This window comes from Ictidomys tridecemlineatus, chromosome 6 (assembly GCF_052094955.1).
Source record: "Ictidomys tridecemlineatus isolate mIctTri1 chromosome 6, mIctTri1.hap1, whole genome shotgun sequence".
NCBI lineage: Eukaryota > Metazoa > Chordata > Mammalia > Rodentia > Sciuridae > Ictidomys > Ictidomys tridecemlineatus.
Window position 1 is genome coordinate 49,922,967 of NC_135482.1, and position 7,522 is coordinate 49,930,488.

General features: G+C 36.3%; 1 pseudogene; it reads left to right on the forward strand.

Moving 5' to 3' along the window:
* Positions 1-3,967: 3,967 nt before the first annotated feature.
* Positions 3,968-4,912, forward strand: LOC101966720 (keratinocyte-associated transmembrane protein 2 pseudogene; annotated as a pseudogene).
* The last annotated feature ends 2,610 nt before the right edge of the window (positions 4,913-7,522 follow it).

The following is a 7,522-nucleotide window of genomic DNA, read 5'->3' on the forward strand; positions in this document are numbered from 1 at the left end:
CACCTTGGCCCATGTTGACCAGTTCTAATTGGATTCTGAACCATATATTCTTACAGAAATTATGGTTTGGAGGAATTATTCTTATCTCCCCCATTTCTGGGATCTGGTCTGTCAAAAGGGTCACAAAGGTCTCCCCTTCAGGGTAACTTGGATCTCTCTCATCATTTGTTTTGGAATGTGACATAGCCTGTCCACTTAAGCCAGGCAGGACTGCAAGTCAACTTTACACTTCTTGGAAAAGAAAGCATGTGAGGATCAGCATGGTAGGTCCATTTTATAGAATTATTCTCTTAACCTCATGTTCCCACCACCCACATGTCTGGCCTGTATCATTCTTAACAACAACCTAAAACTTTCCAGCTTGCATCTCTAAACTTTTCAAAATTCCTCCCACAAATTCCAAAAAGCTCCAAAATCTTCTGAAATGCATGATGAGGTTAGTCACAGCAACAACCCCACTTCTTGGTACCAATTTCTGTTTTAGTCAGCTTTTTCATTGCCATGATCAAAAGACCTGACAAGAACAATTAGAGGAGGAAAGGTTTATTTGAGGGCTCATGATATCAGAGTCTCAGTCCACAGATGGCTGGCTCCATTCCTCAGGGCTCAAGGTAAAGCAGAATATAATGGTGAGATAATATGGCAAATAAAAGCAGGTCAGGACTTGGCCACCAAGAAGGGGGGCGGGGAGAGATCACTCTCCCCTTTCCTGGACAAAATAAAAAACCCTAATGACATCCCCATTAACCCACCTCCTCCAGTGACACCCTACCTGTCTACAGTTACACCCAGTTAATCCCTATCAGAGGATTAATGCACTAATTAGGTGAAGGTTCCCATTTCCCAATCATTTCACCTCTAAACTCTCATGCATTCTCTCACACATGACCTTTTGGGGGACACATAATATCTAAACCATAACAGGAAATATTATTTGCCAATTTGGTCAATCTTTCCAAAGAATCAATGTTTGTTTCCTTTGATTTCCTCTGTTTCCTGGTCTTTATTTCATGAATTTCTGTTCTAATCTCTTTATTTCTTTTCTTCTGCTTTCCTTAGTTACTCTTCTTTTTCTAGTATCATAAGGCAGCAGCTTAAATTATTGATGTGAAATCATCTTCTTTTTTAATTACAGGTACTTACAGCTATAAATTATTTTTTAAACTGTTAGTTGTATCCCATAGTTTCAGGATGTTATATGTTCACATTTGTTCATCTCAAAGTATTTTTTTCAATATTTATTTATTTTTTTTTAGTTGTAGTTGGACACAGTACCTTGATTTCACTTATTTATTTTTACCTGGTGCTTAGGATCGAACCCAGGGTCTCAGACGTTCAAGGCGAGCACTCTACCGCTGAGCCACAACCCCAGCCCTCGAAATATTTTCTAATTTCTCTTTTGATTTCTTCTTTAACCTATTGGTCATTGAGGAATGCACTATTTTCAAATAACTTTCTCCAAATTTCCTTGTTATTGATTTCTAATTTTATACTTGTCAGAGAATGTATTTCCTATTATTTATTTCCCTTTAAATTTATTAAGGCTTGTTTTATGGCTTAGCAAATGGTCTATTCTGCAGGACATCTGAAGGGCACTTGAGAAAAGCATGTATTCTGCTGTTGTTAGATAGAAATACCAACTAGGTCTTTCTTTCTTTGCTTTGCTCATGCTTAGCACATTCTTTACTACTGAGCTATCCTGCCTGCCCTCAGTTCCTAGGTTTACTTGTTTTATAATGTTGCTCACATCTTCTAATTCCTTTTTTTTTGTCTATTTTTTGTCTATTCTTACAATCTCTGCCTTTTATTGGATTGTATAATCCATTCACATTTAAAGTTACTATTGATTTAGTTGATTCATTTGCCCTTTAAAATTTTTTCTGTCTCATGTTTTTTCCTCTATTATTCCTTACTATTTTTTTTTTTGCACTAAGTACTTTCGGATGTTTTAACTTTTTAAAAAAATTTTAGTTCTGTCCTTAGAGATTGCCCTACTCTTACCGATCCAACTTATCAGAAACAGATTTATACTACCTTAATTTCAATGAGATATAAAAACATTTTTCATATACGCCTCTTTTCCCAATACTTTTACTGTATTGCTATACACACACACACACACACACACACACACAAATGTTATATTGCTAATATTTCATTCAATTTTATATATTCTAAATCAACTAACAGAAAAGAAAAGAAAGTATATATGTATAGCTTGTGTTATAATAAGCTCTTTACTATTTCTGACTTTCATCACCTTTTCCTATGGATTTCAGTTACCATCTGCACTCATTTTCTGACACCAAAGCAGCTTTGATCCCATGAATCTATTTTGCTTTTGTTGGCAAATATATTAACATTTCTATATATTGCAGGCCCTCAAAATATGATTCATAACCATGAAAATTTTTGTTTTGTTGAATTTAAGATTGCTTTTAAAATTAAAAGAACAAGAAATAGCATTTATCATTTTATATTTGCATAAATTATCTTTTAATGCTTTTTTTTCCCTGTTTGGGGCCACTTACTTTTAGCCAAAGGAACTTCTTTTCATATATCTTCCAAGACACCCCTGTTAGCCACAAATTCGTTGTTTTTATTTATCTGAGCATTTTTTTTTTGGTTCACCTTCTTTTTTTTTTTTTTTTTAAAGAGGAGAGAGAGAGAGAGAGAGAGAGAGAGAGAGAGAATTTTTAATATTTATTTCTTAGTTCTCGGCGGACACAACATGTTTGTTGGTATGTGGTGCTGAGGATCGAACACGGGCCGCACGCATGCCAGACGAGCGCGCTACCGCCTGAGCCACATTCCCAGCCCTCACCTTCAGTTTTTAAAAGATAACTTTATTGGATATAGCATTCTTGATTACCAGGGTATTTTTGTTTTTGTTTTCAGACATTGAGTATGTTATTCCTCCATTATGGCTTCCATTATTTCTAATGGAAAGTAATCTGCTGATTTTATTAGAGTTCCCCGTGAGTAATAGTTATATTTCTCTTGCTGTTTTAAGATTTTTCTCCTCTTTCAACATTTTTCACCATGATGCATCCACCTGCAGATCTCTTGAACATTAATTTCTTTTTCTTACTACCGAACTGCCAAAAACCTACAGTATAATACCTACAGTATAACGTTGAATAGCAATGTTGAGAACAAATCTCCTTGCTTCTGGCCTCAGAAGATAGCATTTAGTCTTTCATTATGAATTTGAATGTTAGCTGCAAGTTTTTCATAAGATATATTTCTAAATGCTTATTCTGCATGGAGTTTCTTGGATTCCTTAGGTCTGAGTTTTCTCCAAATTTAGCCATTTAAACTATTATTTCTTTTAAAAAATTATTTATTCCTTGCAGAACTCCAATTATGAGTGGTAGGCTACATGATTTTTTTCCATAAGTCACAGATGCTCTGCTCATTTTTATTTTCACCTTTTTTCCCTCTTTGCTTTATTTTTGTACTTTCTAGTGCTGTGTCTTTAAGTTGACTTATCTCCTCACCACATTCACTCATGTGGTCTTTCTCCTATTAATTCATAGTTATTTTTTCCAAATATTGTGCTATTCTGTTCCATTAAAAAAATTCTCCTGCTTCTCATTAGGTTCATATTTTCTTTTAAACCCTTGAACATGGTTATAATGGTGTTTTAGCATTCTGATTTTCTAACTTCAACATCTCTAATATTTTTGTTTCTATTGACAAATTTTCTCCTGGTTATGAGTGACATAGTCCTGTTTGGGGATCTCTGTTGTGGATTTTTAAAATCAAATGCAGGGCAATGTAAGCTTCATATAATTGAATATCTAGATTGTGTAGTTTTCCCTACATTGGGAAGAGCATTGGGCTTTGTTTTGGAAGCCAAGTTACTTGCAGATTGGTTTTACCTTTTGAAGGCTGTGTTTGAACTTTGTTATTTGAAGTGTGAAGTACTTTTTTAATAAGGAGAGTTCAGCTTTTTTACTAAGGCATGACATTTCCAGGTGCTTTACTATATGTACCTGATCATCAAGGAGGACCTTCCAGTCTCTGCCAGCTTGGATCTCCAAACTCTCTGAAAATTATCTCTTTTATATCACTTTGGTCATTCTTTGCCTTGCCTTATGGTGTATCACTCTTTGACTACACATCTCAAGTGTTCAGCAGTTTCAAGAGACATTTAGGTTATGTCTGCTGCCCCCTCACCCCAATAAAGGGGCCACACAAGCAAAGCTCCTGCCCTTGCTGGGCATCCAGGCTCAGGAAGGCTGGAGCTCCTGTGGCCGTGTCCACTGATGTATCACAAACAGATCTGCCAGGCCAAATTGTAGGCAACACAGATGTTTCTGCTTCAAATGAGAATGCTTTAACACATGAAAACCCAGCCATACCTTCTATTTCCCAAATCAGTACTACTCTCCCTTCCCCAAATAGAGAACAATAGAGGAGCATCTCTAATATGCCTTCCTCCCCTACCACATCGCTATTAAAAGAAGCAGCTGCTAACAATGAAGGTCCAAGTATAGAGGAGGAGGATCTTCTCACCGGAGTAGCTCTCCATCCACAGCCAAAGATACTTTGGATAATGGAGATTACAAAGAACCAGCCTATGACTGGCCACCAGTCCCAGGGACAATGAGTCCAATAAGGCTTTGGAAGAAAACAGAGGTTACCTGGAAATAAAAGTCAGTGGGATCTTTTAAGACTGAATCCTCAACTATAGGAAGAGGAAGACAGTCCTTTATTTTTTCATCTTATTTTTGCTTTTTAAAAAATTGCTGATGGTTACATTACACATCACAATAAAAGGAAGATTCTCCTCCTAGTTCAAGGCAGGAAATTGCATGATGGCCTTTTTTCCAAAACAGTGCAGTATCATTGCCTACCCTAGAAGGCCATGTCTTCTCTGAAGATTACTAATGATTATATTTGTTGAAGCAATTAATTTGCATTTGCTCGTTATGTAATTTTATTTGTTTGACTTTTTGATATTGTATGGATGTTTGCCATAAGCAGTTTGCACTTAAATGAGAAGTAGACTTCTCTTTTGCCTCGGTGTTTTCAAAATCAAGTGTCATAGAATCTGTAATCTTTATATACCCTTTCAAAGTTTAATTCAATCAGATGTCCAAAAGTGTAAGTATTTTTTTTTAAATAGCACTCTTTTTTTTTTTAATTTTTTTTTTTAAAGAGAGAGTGAGAGAGGAGAGAGAGAGAATTTTTAATATTTATTTTTTAGTTCTCGGCGGACACAACATGTTTGTTGGTATGTGGTGCTGAGGATCGAACCCGGGCCGCACGCATGCCAGACGAGCGCGCTACCGCTTGAGCCACATCCCCAGCCCATGTTAAGTATTCATTACCTTGTATTTACACTGTTGTTTGTTTTGGTTTGGTTGGTTTAGTTTTTTTTGTTGTTGTTGTTATTACTATGGATTGAACCCAGGGTGCTTAACCACTGAGCCACATCCCCAGCTTTTTGTTGTTGTTGTTGTTTTTGAGACAGGGTCTTCTAAGTTGCTGAGGCTAGCCTCGAACTTGCAATCCTCCTGCCTCAGCCTGCCAAGACACTGGGATTACAGGTGTGCACTACCACGCCCAACTACTTGTGGTTTTTATTATTTTCCATTTATTGTACTTCTGGAAGTAAGGGTTTCTTTCTTTTTTTTTAAGTAATGCTACTTTTTTGGGGGGGGTAGACACTGGGAATTAAATTCGGGGGCTCTCGATCACTGAGCCACATCTCCAACCCTATATTTGTATTTTATTTAGAGACAGGGTCTTACTACTGAGTTGCTTAGTTCTTCGTTTTTGCTGAGACTGGCTTTGAACTCTGTGATCCTCCTGTGTCATCGTCCCAAGCCACTGGAGTTACAGGCAGGTGCCACCGCACCCGGCTAATGCTACTTTATTTTTTTTTAAATAATATCTTTATTTTATTTAACTCTTTTTTATGTGGTGCTGGGAATTGAACCCAGTGCCTCACGCATGCTAGAAAAGCACTTTACCACTGAGCCACAACCCCAGCCCCTAATGCTACTTTTAAAAGATCCCAAACTCGTAGATAAATTCTAGCATATCTAGTTCTGTTGACTTAGATTCACTTTCTGCCAACCAAATACAAACTTTTAAACAAACATTACTTTTTGGTCCTAAATTGTAATGTACAAGGATGTATATGATAATGCTTTGCATTTAAGTAACTTTTTCTTCCTCTTTAAAAACTGCTTCAGATGTTTTTAGACAACTAAAACACAATTTAACAATATTGCTCAGTCTGACTACAATTTTAAGAAATATATTAAATGTGTCAAGAAATTCTGGCATGAGAGACTGCAATTCCGTGAACACAGATAAAATGTTATGTAGAATCTAATTTGATTACTTAATTAAATTATAGGTAGAGCGCTTGCCTAGCAATGTGAGGCCCTAGGTTGGATCCTCAGAACCACATAAAAATAAAGAGAATAAAGGTATTGTGAAAAAAAATTCTTTAAAAAAATTATAGGTAGAAACTGGTAAAATATTAAAACACATAAAGAATTACTTTTAGTTAGTAATTTGGAAGTTTCCTCCAAGACTTCAAGCAATGAGTAGAGACAAAACTTTTATCAGGCCAGGTTCAGTGGCCCATGCCTATAATTCCAGCTACTAAGAAAACTGAAGCAGGAGAACAGTATGTTTTAAGTCAACCTGGGCAATTTGGTGAGACCCATCTTAAAATTAAAAGGGGTTAGGGATGTAGCTCAGTGGCAGAGTACACCTGGGTTCAAACCCCAGTACAGCCAAAAAAAAAAAAAAAGTGTGTGTGTTTGTGTGTGTACACATATCAGATTTGTTCACTTTCTTATTGTATAGTAAGTCTGAACAAATCTTAGGGGCCATTATCACTTAAATAACATTGTATATAGGTCTTTCAAATTAAAATTATACCTGAATGAAGTTATTGGGACGCTATATGTGTACAACAATCTTTTCCTCTCTGGGACTTGTTTTTTTAATAGCAACTGGAACTTACTATATTTCATTTTAGTCTTTTTATCAAAGAATCGATCAGGGCTGGGGATGTGGCTCAAGCATGCTCGCCTGGAATGCAGGCGGCCCAGGTTCAATCCTCAGCATCACATACAAAGATGTTGTGTCCGCCAAAAAACTAAAATAAATAAATAAAAAGAATCGATCAGTATGTAAATATTTTATTTGAACACACTTTACTTACAAGTGTCACTACAGCTTCTTAGAAAACATAATCCTATTGTACATTAAACAAAGCACAGGTGAACCAGTGGCCATATGTTTTGTATGGAGATAAAAACAGCAGCACCATCTATCCTCCTCTCTGCTCTCGGGTTGGACAATTGACTATCCTAACAGGGAAGGAAAGCACAATGGAAATATGCCTGTTTTACTACAATAATTTTTTTCATATCTGAAAGGGAATTGTTTAATACTCTGAATAATGACTTTTAAAAATATATGGCAGGGTTTGGATGTAACTCAGAGATACAGCATTTCCCTAGCATGGGCAAGGCTCTGGGTTTGATCC